The sequence below is a fragment of the Pleurodeles waltl genome, chromosome 12 (genome assembly GCF_031143425.1).
Source record: "Pleurodeles waltl isolate 20211129_DDA chromosome 12, aPleWal1.hap1.20221129, whole genome shotgun sequence".
Classification (NCBI taxonomy): Eukaryota; Metazoa; Chordata; class Amphibia; order Caudata; family Salamandridae; genus Pleurodeles; species Pleurodeles waltl.
The window spans coordinates 167,347,691-167,370,775 of record NC_090451.1 but is presented as its reverse complement, the minus strand read 5'-3'; positions in this window follow the sequence as shown (position 1 = coordinate 167,370,775).

Genomic DNA, 23,085 nt, shown 5'->3' with positions numbered 1-23,085 from the left:
CACAAAAGGCTGTTTGGTATGTCTAATGACATATCGGAAAATCTCTGCAGCTGATGACAGACCGCACCTTCCCTGCAGAAATTGAAACTGAAGCCCAGCTCACCACCTGCCTCAACGCAACAGCCCCCCAAGCCGATGACAACATCAACACTGCCGCACACAACCTCCAAGAATGCATCACCGACTACGCCAAACACTCTCCCCCCTCAAGTCACCCCACTACAGAAGCACAACCAGGAAAGCAAACTGGTTCACCCCGCACTCAAAGAATCAAAGCAGGTCTGCAGACATCTAGTGGGGAAATGGCGCACCAACAAGACCTCCGTAAATCACAAAACCTTCAAAAACGCTGTCAAACATCACCACAAGCTAATTAGGACCACCCAAAAACTCGCCATGCAACTACGCATCAATGAAAACACCCACAACAGCAAGGAACTTTTCACCGTCATCAAAGAGTTCACCAACCCTAACTCCACCAACATCCCCCGTCGCAAGAACTCTGCGAGAACCTCACCAACTACTTCCATCGCAAGATCGCAGACATTTATGACAGCTTCACCACCCAGGGCCACCCCACGGCTCTCACCACCAGCCCGTCAACCGAAGCATTACCACACCCCCCTCCACCCTCCGCTGGAAGAACATCACTGATACAGAGACCTGCAACTTCATGGCAACCTTCCACTCAGCAGCACCCTCCGACCCCTGCCCTCACCATATCTTCAACAAAGCCAGTGACATCATTGTACCTAAACTCTGTCATACCATCAACCGCTCCTTCAAAACTGCCAGTTTCCCAGAGAGTTGAAATCACGCTGAGATCAAACCTCTACTGAAGAAACCCACCGCCGACCCGACAGATCTCAAGAACTACCAGCCCATCTCCCTGCTCCCCTTTCCCGGCAAAGTCATTAAGAAGGCAGTCAACGAACAACTCTCTGCCGTCCTGGAAGCCAACAACATCCTGGACCCCTCTCAGTCAGGATTCAGAAGCAACCATAGCACTGAGACTGCCCTCCTCGCCGCCACAGACGACATCTGCACCCTCCTCGACCGAGGCAAGACTGTCCCCCTCATCTTCCTGGACCTTTCTGCCACCTTCGACACAGTCTCACATGACATGCTACACACCCGTCTGCCTGAAACTGGCATCTGAGACTCAGCACTGCAATGGCTCTCCCCATTCCTCACTGGCAGAACACAGAAGGTCCGTCTCTTCCCCTTTCTCTTGGAAGCCACCAAGATCAGCTGAGGCGTCCCGAGGATCCTGAGTCCCTCCCTCTTCAACCTCTACATGACTCCAGTGGCTGCCATTGTCAGAAGCAACGCACTCAACATCGTCTCCTTCGCCAACGACACCCAGCTGATAGTCTCCCTCACCAACAACCCAACCACCGCCAAAAACAATTTCCACGAAGGAATGAAAGCAGTCACCGGCTGGATGAAAAATTGTTGCCTCAAATTGAACTCGGACAAAACAGAAATCCTCATCCTCGGCTCCAAACCCTCTGCCTGGAACGAGTCCTGGTGGCCCACCGCCCTCGGAAACACCCCCACCCCCACTGACCACACCCGCAACCTCTGCATCATCTTAGACTCATCGCTCTCAATGGACCGACAAGTGAGCACAGTCTCATCTGGTGGCTTCCACACCCTGCGCATGGTTAAAAAAATCTACACGTGGAACCCCACCGAAGCCAGAAGGACAGTCACCCAGGCACTTGTCAGCAGGCAATACACTCTATGCCGGAACCACCGCCAACATCTGGAAAAGACTGCAACGCATCCAGAACGCCTCTGCCCGTCTCATCAAGAATGCCCCACAACACAGCCACACCTCTTCTAGGAGACCTCGACTCGCTGCCTATCGACAAGAGAAGCACCTTCAAGTTCCTGACCCACGCCTACAAGGCCCTAAAAGACGCCGGACCAGCCTACCTCAACCACAGACTCTCCTTCTACACTCCTGCCAGACAACTCTGCTCCCCCGACCAGGCCCTCCCCAACGTCCCCCACATCCGGAAAACCACAGCCAGAGGAAGATCCTTCTCCAACATCACTGCCAAGACCTGGAACACCCTTCCCATCCACCTCAGGCAATTTCCCACGCAGTCATAGGTCAGGAAGAACCTCAAAGCCTGGCTCTTCGACTGATTCTCAGCATACACACTCCCGCCTCCCCCAGCCCCTTGAGACCCTCGCGGGGGAGTAGCCGTGGTTTACAAATCCCTGAATGATTGATTGATTGTTGTGATGGAGTATCCCATCTGCCGGGTTCTAAATTAGGCCCTTGGTCTTTTATATCCAAACAGACCAATATGTTAAGAAAAGGATGTAAAGTACCTGAAAGTTTCCTTGAGTTCCAACTGATGATAACCTCTATTTAAGTCAAGACAACAGAAGACTTTTGCACCATTCAATTGTGTTATCATGTCAGCAGTATGCAGACATGGGTGCCGTTCTCTTTCAAATGCCTTGTTTGCTTGACACATATCCAGAGAGATGCATATAGCTCCTTCTCTGTCCTGTTTGGGCACTACCACTATGGGAGAAACCCATGCAACGGACCAGTAGAATGCTCAATGATGTCATGCTTGAGTAGTGATTTGAGTTCCTTTTCAACAGCCTCTTGTAAATGAAATGCAATTCTTCTGTGTCTTTGAGCAACAGGACGGACATCCTCAGTAAAATGTAATTGTACTTACATAGTCTTACATCTTTCTAATCCATGAAACAATGAAGGGAACTGACTTACGATTTTGTGATGAACACTTATATTGTAGTTCACTGAGATCAGTTCCAAATAAGCAGCTGTGTTAAAACCAAGTAAACAGGCACTTGACGCTGTACTTTGAAGCTTGTGAATGGGCGCTTGCAATTTTGTTTTCTTGTGTTTCATAGACGCTACAAATGAACCTTTACTTTTTAAGGGTGTCGATGCAGCCCATATGTACCCTTTGGTTTTAAATGGCATCAGTTGTGGCAATGGAGACAGTTCAATATTTTGCTCCTCAGGCTTAATGTTTATGGACGGTCAACTGCCAATAATGAAAGGTATTGAACAACCCTATATCTTCAGGGTAATCTTCGGACAATGTTTGAATGACTTGGGTGCTTTTTCATGTCGACTTTTCTTTGACTGGTCTTTTTCTTCAGATGTGGCCAGACCAACATGTACGCATTTTTCTGCAGTAACCATTGACATTGCACAATCATCTTCACTTTCACTTAATACTGACATGGACAAACTTTTTGATGATGATTTAGATGACGATTGACTTCGTTTGGTGTCATTTGTCTCAACTGATGTCTGGAACGTTCGGTCAGCCATTTTGTCTTCTCGCAGTGATGCACTTACCTTTTTCTTTGCCTTGCAAACCATTCCCTAACCTTCTCTTTACTACAGCCTTTGCATATCTGTCCATTGGTGGGACATTTACCTTCATGTGGAATCAATAGTCCACATCTGAAACACAACTTCTTTTTCCATGGAAACATCACCCTATGTCCTTCAACTTTGTGTTTCGGCTTGCTTTTAATGATCATGACTGGTACACTTTGGGCACCTCTGACCTCCATGTCAGAAGCTTGTCAATCAGCATGCTCTTCAGCTCTGGCAGCCATGAAAACTTGCTTCAGACGAATAATTTTTCTCAGCATTTTTCGTCTGAATGATTCTGACAGGCATCCACCAAAAAATCTGCAACGTATTGCTTCTTCATCATTGAATTAATTAAATCTGCAGTGTTTGATGAGTGTATCCATTCTACCAACAAATTTGTCTACGGTTTCACCAACTCTTTGTCGCTCTTGGATAAAAAAGTACCTTTCATAATCTGCATGTTGCACTGGATTGAACTTGAGATTCAAGGCTTGTGACAGTATGTCTTTCATTAGCTCACTGCATTTTCTTTATGACTTCTTTTACACCATCCACAGCAAGAGTCTTCAGGTACTAGATAATCTTTTTGTTATATATTTCGTCTAGCACATCAATGAAATCATCAAATGTCTCCATCCAAGCAGTCCACATCTCACCAATAATTTGTTTTTTGGCTGTATCAAATGGTGGTTTCAGGAAGGCAGCAGCATTCTAACTGTTCACAGGATTGGCTGACACTGCTACTCAAGCTCTATCTGACTCCATCTGGTGGTCTTGGTGAATTTGTTCATTCACACCATTTCTGAGGCCTTGTGACGTTCCGGCCTCTGAGTCATCTTGGACAGTCTGTGGAACTATGACCTCTTTCTGGGTCCCCATTGGTGCCCTTCACTTTCTGGAGACTTTTGGAGTTGTGCTGTGCTGCCACCCTGCAGCTTTGGTGGTGTGCTGCTCCAGGTATAGGACAGCTCAGTAAGTGAAACCCCGGACACTTCTCTTAGGCCACTTCCAGCATCAATATGATGATTCTCTTTAATCAGTTCTGCTAAGCAGATGACCTTTCCTTATATTTGAATTGCTGCATTTTCAGATGTTCTTTTGGGCTTTTGACACCTGGTTGATCACTGCCTTACATTGCTTCTGATTACAGCCTTATTGTATAATTTGCTTTCACTGTTTGCTGCACTTTCAAAACCTGATTGTATCTGCCTTCAGCAGTAGCACTCCGTATACTGTATAGCTTTGGATTGCGTAGTAGCACAGTACCTTTGGATATGGCCTTGCTAGTATGTTCTTGGCTAATGATGCAGAGACTTCTCAGTGAAGCTTTCTTTATCTTCAAAAGATCACACCAACTGGAGTTGCACTTTGACTCCACATACACTATATGTTGATTCTGCAGTTTAACGAAGGCACACATGGCACGCACGAGAAGTCTGCTTGGATCATGGCAAACTCTCTGAGAGAGCAATGTTGATCTTTGGCTTACTTATCCCCTATCTCGTCGCCAGTTGTTGCGTCCTCCCCAGGCTGGGTACCCACCAATGAATACACCACACACCGAGCTATGTATTACACATTTTTATTTGTCTGTGTGTAACCACAAACTCTATATTCTAAACCTGCATTCTCTTCACAACATTCTAACACTCATACTATTACTGTACGGAGTCCTTCAGGACACAAAAGAGTTTTGTAATTCACACTCTACACAGTGTTTCACCTGGGCACTAGTGTTCCACAATGTGGAGCCTTCGAGGGACATTGACACATTGACGGAACAGCACACTATGGACCAAAACCACCTCACTGGGCTGCACCTAAGGGCCCAGATCCATGCAATGAATTTCATTTTAATTACATTACTAATCACACAGTACTACCAACCTGGGGACACCTAGACATCCTTTCAATTTCAGCTTTATTTCGGTAAGACAATACCATAAAAGCATACCGACACAAATCATACATTTCTAAAAGAAAACAAAAGCAATTTGATAAAAGCAGTAAAACCAAACCCATCATAAGATTAAAAAAATAAAAATCCAGGACTCCCCCAAGGTCATACAATACAATTAGATAAATGAAAAGAATAAGCAATTGATCGATTAAAACATTGTAGAAATACACAGTACACATCACTTTACAAAACACCAAGAATATTATAGAATCACCATAAATACAATCTGTGTGCACAAAACAAATGGGATTGATATCTGACTGTTAATAGGAGTGGCTGTGTACTGGCAAGAAAGTTCACTTGGTCTCTTGAACTATAAGTACGCACAAATAATGATCATTGTAAAAATAGAATTTCGTGCTTCTTTTGTAAGACATTTGTCCCTAGCATACCAAAGTGCCTCTAAGAATCTTGGCAATGTGCCTACCACCATCACATGTGGTCTTGTTTTGCTAGTTTTTAAGAGCTGAGTGAGAATCTCTAATGCCCAACGATTTCTTTTTCCCATACATGCCTATATTCGGCTGAAGGCCAAAAAGAGGCAAACAATCAAGTATTACAAAAGACACATTATTCCAACAACAATAAATATTCATTTAGCGACTAAAACCAACTGTCTGGATAAAAGCAAATATTAATCTTAAAAGCTATAAATAAGAATCAATTACAGTATTACATTTTTATAAAGCCCTTAGAATTTGCCTCCAGTGCCATCAGGGACTTATTTTGCTTTGGTAGGTGAGGACTATTTAAAATAAAATGAATAAATAACTGAATCCTAGAGCCTTGGGCCCGCCTTGTCTCTGATAAATGAAATTGCTAGTAAAAACCGGCTTAAACCAAAAACAACATATGGTATCGTACTAGATCTCAAGAATCTTGCTGCTTCATTATAGTTCCTGATTCCAACGTTCCTGCAAATCGGTCGAAGCCATTTCCTCCTTGGTTTATCATAGGCATTGCAGTTTAAGAGGACATGGTCCGTCGTTTCAGGAGTCTCCATATTACACAGCCCACAAATCACCTCTTGTCTTCTCCCATTGAAGGGGCCCCATTTAGAAGTAAAAGCCTTAACCTGGAAAGTCCCATATCGAAGCTTCATGAATAAAACTTTTGCTCGTCTAGGTTGGATAGTATCTATCCATTCCTCAGCATACGGTAATGGTTTAATGTCCAGGAAACTTAAAGTAAGTCTGCCTAGATCCTTGCTGTAGAGAGGGCTGTTTAAGGTAAAGTCCCAAAATACTTGTTTTAGTTGAATCTTAGATTGTTTTGTTAGTGTATGTGGTTCTTCCCAGTAAAATTTAAAGCCAAGAGTGTAAAAGCATTGTCTTATATAATGGAGCCACGGGAGGGAAATTGCCTTGTCCAAGTCTATAATCTCAATTAGCGCTTGCCTATAATGGATTCATTCAGGGGTAGACCAGAGTCTACACCAGTAGAGCAAGGGCCTCAAGGCTGCCAATTTACCTATTTGTTTCATGTTAATATCATAGGTTAAAGGAATCAGTGGAGTAGATGGAGGGAGACCCAGTACCCCCCTCATAAAATTATTTTCCTGGGTAACCAACGGGGTTAGGTTTGTGAATCCCCAGAGTTCAGCACCATATAGGGCAGCAGCCTGTGCTTTGCACCTATAGATCTCAAATACTGGTGAAACAATACTAGACCTTGAACATTTATAATTTTTGCTAATTGCCATGGAGCTATGCGCTAAGGAAATAGCAGCTTTGTTAACATGCGGTGCCCATGACAATTTAGCATCAAGGAGTATCCCTAGATAATTGAAATTTGTTACTCGTTCCAATGCCTGCCCTCTAATCCGAATGTTTCTCTTAAGTGCTTTATGAGGGTTAACAGTCAGGTATTTGGTCTTGTTTGTATTGATTTCTAGTCCCTTCAGGCTGCAGTACTCGCTAAATTTATCTAATAGAGTTTGCAAGCCCATGGGAGTTTGAGATAATAGGATGGTATCATCTGCAAAGAGGAGGGCGGGGACAGGATCACCGTTCAATCTTGGTGAGTCATGGTTGCTTTGCTTCAGATATTGAACCAGATCATTAATGTATAGTGAGAAGAGGGTTGGGGCAAGCACACAACCCTGTCTCACCCCCCTCTCAATAGGTATTGAGTCTGTCAACTCACCCTTTGGCCCCCACCGAACCTTTGCAAATGTATTTTCATGTAGTCTCTCTAGCTGGCTCAAGAGGTTCCCTGGCATACCCTGTTTCCCTAGAGCAGCCCATAAGGAGTCTCTTGGCACTAGATCAGAGGCTGCGCGCAGGTCCACAAATGCGATGTAGAGATGGCCTTTCGTTAGTCTAGTATATTTCCACATTAACGTCAATAGCCTAAAGGTCTGATCGACTGTGCTCGTCTGCTGTCTAAAGCCAGCTTGGTATATAGTCAGTATGCTGTTTCCATCTATCCAGCTGTTAATCCTATTCAGCAGCTGTCTTGCATATACTTTTTGTGTGACATCTATGAGGCTGATAGGTCTATAGTTCCCTGGTTCATCCCTGGAACCTTTTTTGAAGACTGGGATTATTTCTGCCCCTTTCCATGTCTCGGGCACAGGACCTCCCCTTAATATAGCGTTACTTAAAAGATTTAGATATGGTGCCCAAATTTCTAAACTATGTTTAAACAGGTCCCCCGGGATCTTGTCCAAACCGGGGGCTTTCCCCAGCTTGATTGCTTCAATGGCGTTCACCGTCTCCTCCAGGCTAAATTGTAACTCGGGTAAGATGCCCTGGGTGGCTAATGTTTTATGTCTTGAGGGATAGAAATCAAGGCTGGGGGGATCAGAATAAAGGTGTGTAAAATAGTTAACCCATGTATTGGGATCTATATGATGATCAGTAGAAATTTTCCCCTCTTTGCTACCATGGGTAACTATTTTCCAGAAGATCCTAGCATCACTGGTTTTTGCTGCTTCCAGGAGATCTTGCCATTTTTGATCCTCCCAGTTACTTTGGGCAGTTGCCAGGGTTTTCTTATAACTGGCCCTTGCCTGCTGTATGGCCAATTGGTTCTTTTGCTTTAGAGCCTCTATCAGCTCTCTTTTCCTCTCCCTACATTTGGTAGTGTACCATGGGCTGCTTGGGGTAATCTGCACCTTCTCCTTTTTGGTCTTGTACCGTGGCTGTTTGGTCAGGAAGGGTCTTAGTGCAATACTCATTGATTGGTGGATGGCCGTGATGGGGATATCAGTAAGTTCATTTTCAACATAAGGGTCTAGGAGATTAGAATATGTATGGTAAATATTTTTCATAGTCTGCAGATTGCCTATTATTGCAGGCCATTTTATATCCCGTCTGTTGTTACTGAGGAAGGGTTGTATCTCCACCTTATTATGTTCTACATATTCCAAATCCAAATCTAGGAGGTGGGCGCTAAGTTCAATTATTAACGGGAAGTGGTCGCTTTCCCTTCTTTTATCTATCTTAAAAGTCATTAATCTTCCCCATGTACTTATACTATGTAAAATATAATCTATTTTCGAGGTAGAGTTGCCTCTCTGGAAGGTATCCAAATTAAGGCCTCCTTCACCCACTCTACCATTACATGCCCTCAGTCCATGTTTTAATGTAAGGCCCATAAGTTGCAATGCAGCCACTGTGCCTGGGACAGTTTTTTCTATTGTTAAATAAGGGATTGCTCTGGCTCGATCTTCTTCTTCTGCTAAATGTTCGAAACCAGTTATGGGTTCATAATTACAATTAAGGTCACCCCCTATCATAATTGTCTCTCCTCCTGGGATCTTTTTAAGCAGGTCGTCTAATAGAGTTATTTCAGGCGACTCCAAGTTTGTCCTTCTAGGTCTTATATATACATTGAACAAGTGGGATATTATCTTATTTTTTCCCCCCATTACCAACCATAAAATGTCATCTGACTCTGTGGTTTGCATACGTATCTCAACATTTAGTGAGATTTTCACCCAAACAACCAGTCCCCCAGACGGTCTCCCTCTAGCAGCTGAAATTGCACTAATAAAGTAGGTTTTATATCCTAGCTTATACGGCGGGTCTTTAAGCCAAGTCTCTTGGAAGAGACAGACATGGTATTGATCAATATAGTCCTGCCATTCCGGGTCTGTAAGCTTATTTTTTAAGCCTGCTACATTCCAGGAGATCATGGTGATAGGACCCCTCCCGTTTGGGGTTGTAACATTAGAAGTAGGGCTCAAATATGCTGCTGAGTCTTTCCTACGGGGCAAAGACTCCACTATAATCCCTGCCCCTGTAACATGAGGATCAGACCCTATGGGGGGCTCTCCTACTATTGGGTCCCCAATTAGTCCCACTTGTGCCTGATCGATCTGGAGTAGTCAATCTACTCTTTCAAGATTGGAATCGTAGTTTCTCCTTTGCGATCCCTCCATGACATTATACTTAGGCCTCGGGACTAGGGGTTTGGTAATGTAAGGATCCGAACTGAACCTCATGGCATTGATCGTGGGGGCGGCGGTTCTCTGTTCCATGTCAATCAGGCCTCTGGATAAGCTTCCATCCTTAAATGTTAATGCAATAACATCATGTTGCCCCATCCCTCCTGAGATTCTTTCTGCCCTCTTTATATCTGAATGAATTATGGATAGACAGTGTCTTTTAGTCCTAATCCAATGTGTAAGCTTATTCTTTAGGGAATCTTCGTCTTCACTACTATCTATGGCCAATTTTGGGACATTTAACAGATAAACAACATTGGTCCTACTGAGAAACCTATCCCCCACAGAATGTCGATTCCATGTAGTATAATGTTTACGGTCATGAGATGCTTGGGGATGGGTGATCTGGGTAAGCTCCACATTCCCCTTTTGGGGCCCTTTTACCAAGCGGGATTCTCTTCGTGGATTCCCTGTTTTTTGCCATAGATCACTTGCATTACTTCTAGGGTAATTGCGTGGACCAGTATTTTCCCTGTTTACCCCTCTCGTATATCCCTGCGGTTGCTGTAAGATCTTGGCTATAGCTGGGGTAGGGATGGGGTTAGAATTTAAATTTTGAGAACGTGTGGATCTGCCTTGTGGCTGAAATGATATAAGGGGGGTCTCCTTTTCGCACTGAGCTTTGTGGGTACCCCAACCCCCCTCCTTTTCCACAATATCTGATAGGGTTCTTACTTCAAGTTTGAGGTCCTTAACTTCCTGTATTAATCCAGAGAGTAGGTCATAGAGGTCTGCTATAGTTCTTGTTTTATGTTTTGGAGGATTCATTGGTTCTAAGTTGCATGGAGAGATCCTCTCTCTAGGTAACTGTACAATTGGAATAGTTGGATATATCTCATTCTGCAATTCCCCCTCTTGTGTATTCTGTACTTTATTACTATCAATTTCTGCCAAGACTGCATATTTATTGGAACATACAACTTCACACTCCTGCTTGTGGCCCTTCTTCCTAGTACTATCTATGGTGCATGGATGTCTGGATCGAGTTGTAGCATCCTTAGGGCTACCAATCCTAATATCGGGTGAAACCTCCCCCTCTTGCTGACTAATAGTCTCTGTCACTATATCTTCCTCTAGTTCAACTTTTTTTGTGTAGTAAGAGGTAATCTTTTTATCAGGTCCCTCCCGGACAGTGGCCCTACTACATAATAATGACTCTACCTCCTCAATATGATCATCAATTTCGTCTATAGTGCAATTCTCGCCCGCATTCCTGAGTTTTTTTGTAATTTTCTCTTTCCCCCTTGGAGTTTCTGATGCCTTACGTTTTCCCATGCTTTGGGCCACCTATATGATACTTCAGCTCTAATGAAACCAGAGCACAAATATGTATTTATGGACAAGAATAGAAGTAGGTCTAGTGGGGGTAAGCCTAAATGATAGATACTGACAATGAATATGACAAGTATTTAAATAAAGGTTTTTACACTAAAAAATTACAAGTAAACTTCATGCAATAAAGTAGAGAGGCAACGACCCGGGACGGCCCCACTTCAAATCTAGCAGGTAATAATGAGAGAAGCACTATGCTGGGGAAGGGTGAGTTCCGTCCTAAGGCCCTCTATAAAAGGACCTTTTTTTTTTGGGGGTAGGTATTGACACAGTACCTTCAGGCGGCCAGCTACTTGTGAGCTGCCTAAACCGAGCGTCATGTTGTGAAAGTTAGGGGGGTGGCCCTGCCCTGCCTCTTCCTGGCAATGACGGGCAAGGACGGGCCCGCCCTTGGCCTGGGCTTCGCCCGGGCGCCGCCCGCGCACGTCCCGCGACGGCGGGAGCACTTGAAGAAATTTAAAGGGCTCCTGCCCCGGACACACCTCTGAACGCGCATCCCGCGACGGCGGGAGCGCTTGAAGAAATTTAAAGGGCTCCTGCCCCGGACACACCTCTGAACGCGCTTCCCGCGACGGCGGGAGCGCTTGAAGAAATTTAAAGGGCTCCTGCCCCGGACACACCTCTGAACGCGCTTCCCGCGACGGCGGGAGCGCTTGAAGAAATTTAAAGGGCTCCTGCCCCGGACACACCTCTGAACGCGCTTCCCGCGACGGCGGGAGCGCTTGAAGAAATTTAGAGGGCTCCTGCCCCGGGCACACCTCTGAACGCGCTTCCCCTAGACATCCTATTTAGTGACAACATCCAGGCTAAAGCCATCAAATAAACTGACGCATGATTGATATCAGAACATTTGACTGACATACATCTCTGTGGGTCAGACAGAAGTCTTCTTCCCTTTATCATTGATTAGTTCTGAAATACAGAGCTTGAATGTTCATGATTCTTTTAGCAGAAACAATAGAAAAATACAATCTAGTAGCATACAACAAAACCCACAAAGCAATGGAGTGTACTGCTTTTCTGTTGATTCATGGCATACAGGCATTGCCTGGTGGTATCCAGCTTTCCATTTGATACCTTGGTAGGTAGCAGAAATAGGACATATTACTAGAAACATTTAGAAAAACACATGGAGACACGTGTTCAGAAAATGGTAAAGCAACTCAATAAAATCATTGTAATGGTTTTATTCAGGATGTGCTTTCAGACAGTCAATTTATGAATATATGACTATTTCTGTTTATGTGGAGCTGGGTGACTTCTTACTGAGTGCAGCCTGTGTTTACCACAGTATTAAAATAGAAACTCAAAACACAGCGAGCATTTTAGCATAAATCAGAAGACTTTGGAAGACCAGCGAAAAGATTCAAATGGGAACGTAAATGAGTTTACTGACTTGCTTCACAAACTCCCTGGCCTGCGAGTGCATCAGTTCACCATCTTAGAATATTTTTTAGTAGAAACCCCATTCCAGAATTTGTTGCAATATATACGCATGCATGGAATAGGAGGAAAAGCTTTGGCCTCCCCCGCCACGAACGAATCTCACCACACCTCAAATCCCTTCACTGGCTCCCCATAGACAAGGGAATCACATTCAAGATCCTCATCCACGCACACAAATCCCTCCACAGCACCGGCCCAACCTACCGCAACAAAAGAGTGAATTTCCACACTCCCACACGCAACCTCCGATCAGCCCACCTCGCCCTAGCCACAGTCCCCCGCATGCAACGCACCACCACAGGAGGCAGGTCCTTCTCCTACCTCGCCCCAAAACGTGGAACTCCCTCCCCACCAACCTTCGCAAAACCAAAGACCTCCTGCTCTTCAGAAAGAACCTCAAGACATGGTTGTTCGATCAGTGGCCCTCCCTGCCCCCCCCCCCCTTGATTTCCCCAGCCCCCCAACCCCCAGCACCTCGAGACCCTCGCAGGTGAGTAGCGCACTCTACAAATGTTTTTTATTGATTGATTGACTATTTTGACATTTGAGAGCTGTGAATTATAGGCAATGCCAATCCATATTAAGAAAGATGTAGGTGCTCTGCAAGCAAAGTGATTGTACAGTAAAATACCATTTGCTCTTTCATTAGCAAACTGCTAAAACAGAGTTTCTCTGGTGTTCCAGTTAGACTTACCTGTTAGCTTGCAAATGGCTTATGTTAGTAGCTTAACTATTACATGTTAAGATGACCTTCAATGCACTAGAAATTTTCATTCTGTTTTGTGAGGAGCAATGTGAGGATGGATTTGCTCTGTTTTGATTTGATTGATATTATGAGGTAGTCGTCACTTTCCTTCTCGTCCAATGAAACCATGCAGTTGGAGGTTTTCATGAAACAGCTGTAGGGGCAAGGTTTGTATTAATTTGAGGGTCAGATAGAGCTACACTAAAATATGTGTTTTTCTGCATTAAATGAAATACTTATCTTTTTCTTGTGCCAGGGCTAGTGTTTGTGTGTTGGATTTGAATACTGTTTTCTGTGTGCACAGTGCTCGCATTCCACCTCTGCCATTTTGAACAAGGAAAATAAGTGACTGGAGTCTATAGTGAGGCGTGTTGCGTTTTGATAGGATAAGGGCATTGTGGTTAGTGCATTTCAGTGGTTATGTTTAGTGGCATATTCTGTCTCCCTGACAATCTTGTAACAAGTTAAATATGTGGTTCACTCTTATCTGGGAGGTGTTTCAGTTGATGTTGGATCCAGTGTTACCCCACTGCAATGGTATTGAACCTCAGCAGGCAACCAGCTTTTATCACAAAGATAATATTGGTCCTTGTGTAATATATACAACTACGCCAAGAATGGTAAGAAAGAGAGACCGTGTTCTGGTTTGCCTTATTATGTGATATATTCTGACCTATTTTATACTCTTTTCTAAAGTTGCCAAGAGATTTAAACAAAAGTGTTGGAAAGTGGATTATTGGTAAGGGCAGGTAAGTACCTACACTTAGCGATAGGCCACTAACCCCCACTTAGGTCTAGTTAGATCTCAAGAAATTAAACCCAGCTCAACCCTTGGTAGCTTGGCAACGAACGGCAAGGCTTAACTTAGGAGACAAGTGTGTAAAGGGTTTTAAAAATCACAAAACAGTAAATAAGTAGAACACAAAACACAATAAAAATCCTACACCAATTTATAAATATAGAGTATATTTGTATCTTTAAAATGACACCAAAATGATTAAAATCGGATTAGGGGAACCGGAGATATGAATTTATAAAGAATTAATGTTTTCTAGCACAGAGAAGCAACTAGCGCTCAAAGGGTTAAAAAAAGGTCACACTGGACAGGGACAAAGTCCAGAGTTCAGGCCACCCATGAGCTAACACTGTTCTGCTTACTTTAGTGTTTCTTGATTTAGGAAAGTGGTCCACAGCACCAGCCAAGGGTTCAGATGCTCTGGTTTGTCGCTTGGGGTCTGGGATTACAACTCCCAGAATGTACCTCTTCAATTTATGAAGTTACTACAAACATCTACAAACTTCTGGATCTTCCTCCAGAGGTCCTTGAAGTGTCCACAACTTGATCCAAGGTTCCAGGAGCTTAGAGTTGCTCCTTGGGAGTTGGGACTACAATTCCTGGAATGCACCTGGTCAGAATCCTTAAATGGCCATTGGATGATGGTCAGCTGGGCTCTGCTTGCAGGACTTGATGCAGGGGACTCTGGGCAGCTCCTGTGTACCTGTAGCAAACAGGGAATCCCTTCTTGATGTAGTAGAAGACAGGCAAAGTCATTTTAGTGGTGAAGCCCAAGTGTGCGGCTGGTGCAGTCCTTCAGAGTGCAGTGTCCAAGTGCAGGTCAGGGGTCCAGCAGGGCAGTCCTTCTTCTTCTTTGTCTTGCTCCTTGTAGGGATCTCAGGTGTGGGTGCTCTCTGTCATATTTATCCTTGCTCCTGGGTGAAAAGCAGGGGGGTCCTGTTTGTCTAATCACAACAAATGTGAAAATCATTCCAAGGGAGCAACATTCTTCAAAAATACAACATGGCTGAAAGTGGTTGTTGGAGGTTAGATCTCGCTGAGCCCACCCACAGGTGTGACTAAAAATCCTAAACACACCCCTGTCCTGCCCTCTCCTGATCTAATCAAGAGGGCACCTAATTATCTGGGGCTGCCAGAAATAGTGACTCCTGAGCTGCTCCAAATGTCCTTCCCTGCCTTTGAAGACCAGTTTGGTTGCTCTCCCTCCATCCTGTTTCACCATCTGCTGAGGCAGATCTCCTCTGGAAGGCACTTCCTTCTTTTGTGTTAGCCCAGGGCACTTCAAAATCATCAAGACAGCTAGGCTGCCAGAGGCTGGCAAATCAGAGAAGAGCACTACAAGTGCTGAAGTTTGCAACTTTTAGGTAGAGTTGTAAAACTCTTTACCTGCACTGGTTCTATTAAATCCAACAATGGCAAGTTGTGGGACTTATTATAACAATTAGTTTGATACCACACTCAAGGTATCTGTCTCATATGGGGGCTTTGTTAATTAAAATAAACCCTCCCCATTTTAGCGTAAGAAAGCCATTCCCAATAGTGAGGGAAAAACAAATGTGGCTATTTTATCTCACCAGGGCTTTTAAAACTATGTTTAAAGGTCCCTGCTTATAGTTACAAGGCACCCAACCTTAGGAGCACATAGGGCACACCTTGGGAGTGACTTATATGTAAAAATAAGGTAGTTTAAGACTTTGGAAGTATTTTTAATTCACATTACATATAACTTTAATTTAAAATCAGCCAGCAAGGCAGTCCTGCCTTTAAAATTACCCTGGGCACCTCAACAGTGCACCTATGGGTACACTATCTATGCTGGGGTCTCTAAATCTATATGTCCTACTATATACTAGGGACCTATAGGTAGGTTGACATAAGCAATTATAATTAGCCTAATTTGCATACTCATTTTACACAGAGCAGAGGCCCTGGGACTGGTTAGCAGTAACCAGGACACCATCAGAGTCAGGAAAACACCAGCAAAAAGTGCAAAATGGGGGCAAAACATTAGGGGGCCTCTGCAATCAGACCTGTTGTCTCACAAAAAATATGTGTGGGTAGGTCTTTTAGTTTCAATATTTTTCTCTCGTCCACAGTTGTGGCCACCACCAAGCACTCTAAATGTGAGAATGATTAGAGTCCCTTCTGACCAGGGCATTGGGTGCGAAGTCTGAATTGGAAAATTGGCCTCATCAAACCTCCTGGACTGTCTAGGTAATGTGGACCACCAGTCAAACATACCTCAAAACAGATGGTGCAAGGCTGAGCCAGGGTACAGTGCAACACAATTATCACAGGCGCAAAATCATGTATGCCCAACGAGAACCTTGAGGCTGTAAAACATTATGAATAACTCATGATATATAAATATGTTTACATAAGAAGTGGACGTTTAGTGTTAGATCATATGTAATACCAATACACAGCAACCAATGAAAGCTATGATTTAATTCAATACAGTAATAATACAGGCACTCCGGCTAAATATGATCTGTAGACCTCATGATCAGAAAGTCATTGAAAACATCCGCACAACTCTGACACAAAGAGACAATACAGCCTGAAAGCATTCAAGAAAATGTCAGTAAGATTAAGCTATGTTCACTAACATATGATTGCTAGCGATCAATACACTGCAAAATGGAGGAATCAAAGTCTTTCCATGCACCAGTAACTGTTATATTTTAAAGTGTTCACAGATGCAGAAGAAAGAATGCTCGTAATGCCACCAAACATGCACAGCCTGTGTGACACATGATTGAAAAATATGGGGTAAATTGGAATTTGTTGACAGAAGACACTGGTCCATAGCCTGTTGATGACTGTTTCTCGGTCATCAATCAAAAAACAAAGTGGAGTGACGTCAATTATCTTTTAGTGCTTCCCCAACATGTCAAACCTAGCCACCCTCTTAGAAGGGTATCAAGCTAGTCTGGCTTCTCCTCAATATAGCTAGTAGGACTTAACCTCAAACCTTCCATTTATGAGTTGGTTCTAAACTTCAGACCTGAGTGTTCACCCAGCAGTGACTTGCAATGTCTTTCAATCTTTCCTTGTACTCCTGCTTGCGCTGCTTCATTACTTTTCCATTAGTTTACTTCATTGCTTTTTGTCTTGCCTCTTTTTTGTGCAGAGTTTGTGTTTGTTTCACTAAACTTTCTTGTCCTTTTCCTTAACAGGGCTTCATATTCACTAGATTGTTGTGGAGAGTTAAAGGGACTAGGAAATGGCTGAACTCCACTAAGGAAGGTTTACAATACATGAATACCCAAAGAGGTCAACGTCTAAATGCTATGGTGAGGTACGGTAGTCTTCTGTGATTTTAAGGGTATAGCACTGCTCTAGTACATATTTTTCTCAAATGGATCTTCTTAACAGTGCTCCCTGCTCTATGATTGGCACTGATGATTCTCAACAAACTGACTAGGGTGTTTAAATATGGCTGCTCCATCCTCTGGTTCTGATTCTCAAAGAGCCTCCACACTAGAGAGGGGGGGCTCCACAATCGTGGCAGAACATCTGCAATCAGAATTCTCAATAAGGTGATTCTGCCCGACTGCGGACCCTCTGTCACGAGTGTGGAGGCTCTTTGTGAATCAGGCCCTAGTGTTCACACAACAATTCCATGAGCACTCAGGATTTCTCAGGCAGCATGCAAGATCTCATTGACAGCTCATGATCCGGCACTTGTTCAGCAATGGTGAGTGTCTATTAGATTTCCTTCAAAGTTCTTATTCTCCACCAAAATCCCCAATACAGGCCCTATCGACATGGGGATCTTTGTTGCTTAGGGGCATGAGAATTTATGACTTGTGGGGGAAGAGGGCAGAGGACTGGTGATGTTCACAAGAACCATGAAGCACACAATGGTGATGGGTGAGTAATGTTTACATTGGGTGCAAGCATAATGGGTTAGGTGCAGAGGTTCTGACAAGAGCTTACATTCCGCTAGTCTTGTGGTTGCCAACAACTAAAACAATGCTTTAAATTAAGTGGAGCTCAGATAGTGTTTTACCACGCCATGAAAAGCAAGTCTGCCTCTTGTGTTTAGGGCAGGTGGTGTGTTACACCAAAACGGGGGATATCTTGCAACCTTGTAACTTTAAAGCTTTGCTTCAGCTACTCCTTTACCATCTTGTATTTTTCAATGAATACTACTTTAAGAAGTGGGAAGTTCAAGCTCAGTTTTTCAGATGTAATTCATGACAAATGATGGCAGCAGAACATTAATCCACAAAAATAGTTGTGAGCTCAAAGGCATAAAGGGCTTTACTCAGACCAAATTTGTCTTTCTCTATTCAGCTACCTTATATACCATCTATGTGCAGAACCAATGCACATGAGAGAATGAAGAAAGTAAAATAGCACATTATTTTGCAGTGTGTTGTGTCTTCACTGGCACTTGTAACAATAGTTTAATTGGAAAGCCCACATCTGGACTTTGAGGGTCTTCAGGGTGAATTGTGTATATCTCTGGACTACTTGTTTTGTATGAGGACTTCCACCAGGCAACGTCAGCAGCAACTGGACAGGCCATTAAAGTTCAGGCATCTTATAGACTGCAGCTTCAAACATGCGCTTGTCCATCTGTGTTTAACACAATGGAAGAAAGTTGCAGCGTATACACCTAACTCAGGCAGTTGGTGAAGACCCACTGCCAGTCATAATCATCACATCCTCCAAGTTCATATGGTCAGCCAATTAGGCTGACATACAGTTTTCCTCCGCAGGGAGAAATCTGAGAAAGTACTCTTTAAAGAATGCATTGCACTAGTCACTACTTACATTGACTAGTTACACATTCAAGGAGTATGGTGGGAAACCTTATAATTTACATCAAGGATGTCCTTGAAACAATGAATAGCAGAGGAAGAATAAATGTGAGTTGGAGCTGTCCTCTGGGGGAACATCCTTTCTGCATCTTGCAGTTGCTACTTTTACAAAAAGTATTGTTCGCACATTGCTAGTGGTAACACTAACAAGTGGTGCACCAATATTGATTGTTATTCACCTAGCACAACCACACATTCTGATAACCATGATCAATATTGCAAAAAGGTATGCTCATAAGGTTTGAAAACATAAACAAAATAGAAATAATCATGGAGGAGCTTTTGTGAGTGGCCCTGACAGATGTGCCGCCTGCCAAATTTAAAAATGACTAGTAAGCCGGTGGTCATTTCTAAAGCATTCACGGCAGTCATGGCGGTTCCTGTCCATGCTGTTTACAGTTTGGTGCAGGTCTCTGTGAACAAAACAGAGCTTTGCACCAAACTATTTTCTTTTACATTTTCAAAAGAGAAAATCCTAACGTGGGGTTTTCTTTTTGAAAATAAAAAACAAAATGCTCCCATTTCCATGGGAGTCCTCTCTCATGGCGAGGGGAGCAATTATCAGTTTTCACTGCCTCTTACCAACAGGACTTTCCTGGATGTGACAGGTAGTGAAAACTGACCTCTAATTCCACCCATCTAAATCAGGTGGGCAGAATTAGATGTCTCCCTCCGACGGCCCTTACTCCTCAAGGCCCTAGGACGCAGTTAGTCATGGTAGATACTGTGTAGTCTCCGCTGTTATTAAACCTATGGTCTGCCAGCATCTAAATCGGTTGGCCAGATCGTTACCTTGGTAGTATGTACACTCCGTCACTCTTACGCCAGAGTGTACATACCACCAATATATAAATTAGGCCCTTATTTTACACATATAGACCAGTTCTGACTGCTGCAACCCAATGACTAGTGTTTAACAATCCACCAAGCAGGGCTTGTGCATAGGGGATTAAATTGCTCCACCCCATTGAAACTGCAGAGTGGGGCGAGCAATGGAGTGTTTAACCTCTGAGGGCACACTAAAATGGAGTTCCTGACGTTCACCAATTTGCAGTTCGAGGGCTGCTCATAATCAGAAGCTTCACATACTGTTGCCAAAAACGAAACTGAGGAACAGCAAAATATTCTAGCAGCGAAGTGGCGAAATTCCACTAACCGTCGGTAGAACTTCAAGGCAATAAATAATGGGTATTGCTGTTGCCAATTGAGTTTAGCATTTTTGCACGCTTGAGAGGGTAACACTATTTTGTTGAGAAATGACGAGCCAGCAAAAAAGAAATGTGGTTAGAAAAGGCAGGTTTTCAACTTTGGGCTCTGAGAACAATCATTTATATAAAATAAATAGCCGGCGACTTCTGTGAAGTATTTTCTGGTCAAAAAAACACATTTTTCATCGCCGTTTTATTTTCATTAGGTCGGGCTATTTTTTCCACCTGCCTAGATCCACCTTTTTCCTTGCGAATTCTTGGCGCAGATATTGAATTTAGATTCGACGGCCGGGTTCAGAGGCCTCGCTTGCCTACAGCTGCTCTCCCGCTCGTTCCATTACATCTAGCCAGGCTGGCCACTTTCACCCCTGCTTTTTCATGCTGCACCTGTCAGTCTTGTTTCCTGCTTTTCAAACGAGCCATGACTGAGGAGCAAATTAGGAGCGGCAGAGAAGAAGACACAAGTGCAGACGATCTTAACCTGCAGTGCGGAGAAATTGCAGGGAAAGAGCTCTTGGGGGCTTTAGTACAAGAAACATAAAAGGCGTAAAAAAAGAGGAATAAATCTCAGCGCTAAGGAATCAGTTTCAATAACATACAGTGAATAGGACCCGAAAGAAACTATCTGTGCTATAATATAAACAGCAGAGAGGTTCACCGAGAGGTCAGAGAAATGCATACATTATTAGAGCTGTTTGCTTTTCACGGTTACACTAAATCCGCTCAATTTTTTTCTTCAAGTACTACATAGTCTGCAAGGCATTGTTTATATGCAAGCCGCTCATGCGTTTATTGATCCTCAACATAAGTTCAGTGTTGCTCCTGGAGCCTGATTCTGACAAAAGTTTATCAAACTTGAATTAATACTGTTTTAGGGGGGAGTTTTTGGAGGAAGAGGGGTGAAGGAACTCACTTATGTGCCTCCATTGGCCTACATTAGCCTCCATCCACAATGATCTGAAAACAATTTGCGGGTCACAGGTACAAATTTTCTGATGAGACATTTTTACTCTTCCATCACCCTTAGATTAATTACAAAAGTACTTTTATGACTGGGCGTCTATTCGCCAAAATGCTAGGGGCAGAGGAAGTGAGGTATTCTTAACTCATCTGATGATGTCACATAAGGGGTCCTCATACAATTTTTAACATGGTGACATCGGAGGAAGTAACATCATGTGATCATTGGACTCTGTGTCACTTGGAAGTGGTTTTGCAGAACCTTTTGGCCTGGTGCTATCACAGTGAAGCACCTGACCTTTGGTTAATTACTTAAAACATGGAAGAAGGAACCTCTCTAGCAGATAGAAAGGAAATACTCTATGGACAAACATACTTTTATTAAAATTGTATCTAAAAATGCTCCCATGTATTTTGTGGTATCAGACATATCTTCAGATACCAACCCATCATGAACTCTATCCACTCCGGCGCCCCTTCGGACCCCTGCCCGCACTTCATCTTTAACAAAGCCGACGACATCATCGCCCCGCACCTCCAGACCGTCATCAACTCTTCTTTTTCTTCTGCTACCTTCCCCGAATGCTGGAAGCACGCTGAAGTCAACGCCCTACTAAAGAAACCTACGGCTGACCCAAGCGACCTGAAAAACTTCCGCCCCATCTCTCTTCTACCTTTCCCAGCCAAGGTAATAGAAAAGACCGTCAACAAACAGCTGACCACCTTCCTGGAAGACAACAACCTGCTCGACCCTTCACAAACCGGATTCCGAACCAACCACAGCACGGAAACCGCCCTCATCTCAGTCACAGACGACATCAGAACCCTGATGGACAACGGTGAAACAGTCGCCCTCATTCTCCTCGACCTCTCGGCTGCCTTTGACACCGTCTGTCACCGCACCCTAATCACCCGCCTACGCTCCACCGGGATCCAAGGCCAGGCCCTGGACTGGATCGCCTCCTTCCTCGCTAACCGCTCCCAAAGAGTTTACCTCCCTCCGTTTCGCTCAGAACCCACCAAGATCATCTGCGGCGTACCTCAAGGCTCATCGCTCAGCCCGACACTCTTCAATGTCTACATGAGCCCCCTCGCCGACATCGTACGCAAGCACGACATCATCATCACCTCCTACGCCGACGACACCCAACTTGTACTCTCCCTCACCAAGGACCCCGCCAGCGCCAAGACCAACCTACAAGAGGGTATGAAGGACGTCGCAGATTGGATGAGGCTCAGCCGCCTAAAGCTGAACTCTGAAAAAACGGAAGTCCTCATCCTCGGCAACACCCCGTCCGCCTGGGACGACTCCTGGTGGCCCACGGCCCTCAGCACCGCACCGACCCCCGCAGACCACGCCCGCAACCTCGGCTTCATCTTGGACCCTCTTCTCACCATGACCAAGCAAGTCAACGCCGTGTCCTCCGCCTGCTTCCTCACTCTCCGCATGCTCCGTAAGATCTTCCGCTGGATCCCCGCCGACACCAGAAAAACCGTGACCCACGCCCTCGTCACGAGCCGCCTGGACTACGGCAACACCCTCTACGCCGGGACCACAGCCAAACTCCAAAACCGCCTGCAACGCATCCAAAACGCCTCGGCCCGCCTCATCCTCGACGTACCCCGCAACAGCCACATCTCCGCACACCTGAGACACCTGCATTGGCTCCCAGTCAGCAAAAGGATCACCTTCCGTCTTCTCACCCACGCACACAAAGCCCTCCACAACAAGGGACCGGAATACCTCAACAGACGCCTCAGCTTCTACGTCCCCACCCGCCCCCTCCGCTCCGCTGGCCTCGCACTTGCTGCCGTCCCTCGCACCCGCCGCTCCACGGCGGGTGGGAGATCTTTCTCCTTCCTGGCAGCCAAGACCTGGAACTCCCTCCCCACCAGCCTCAGGACCACCCAGGACCACTCCGCTTTCCGGAGACTCCTAAAGACTTGGCTGTTCGAGCAGCGATAACC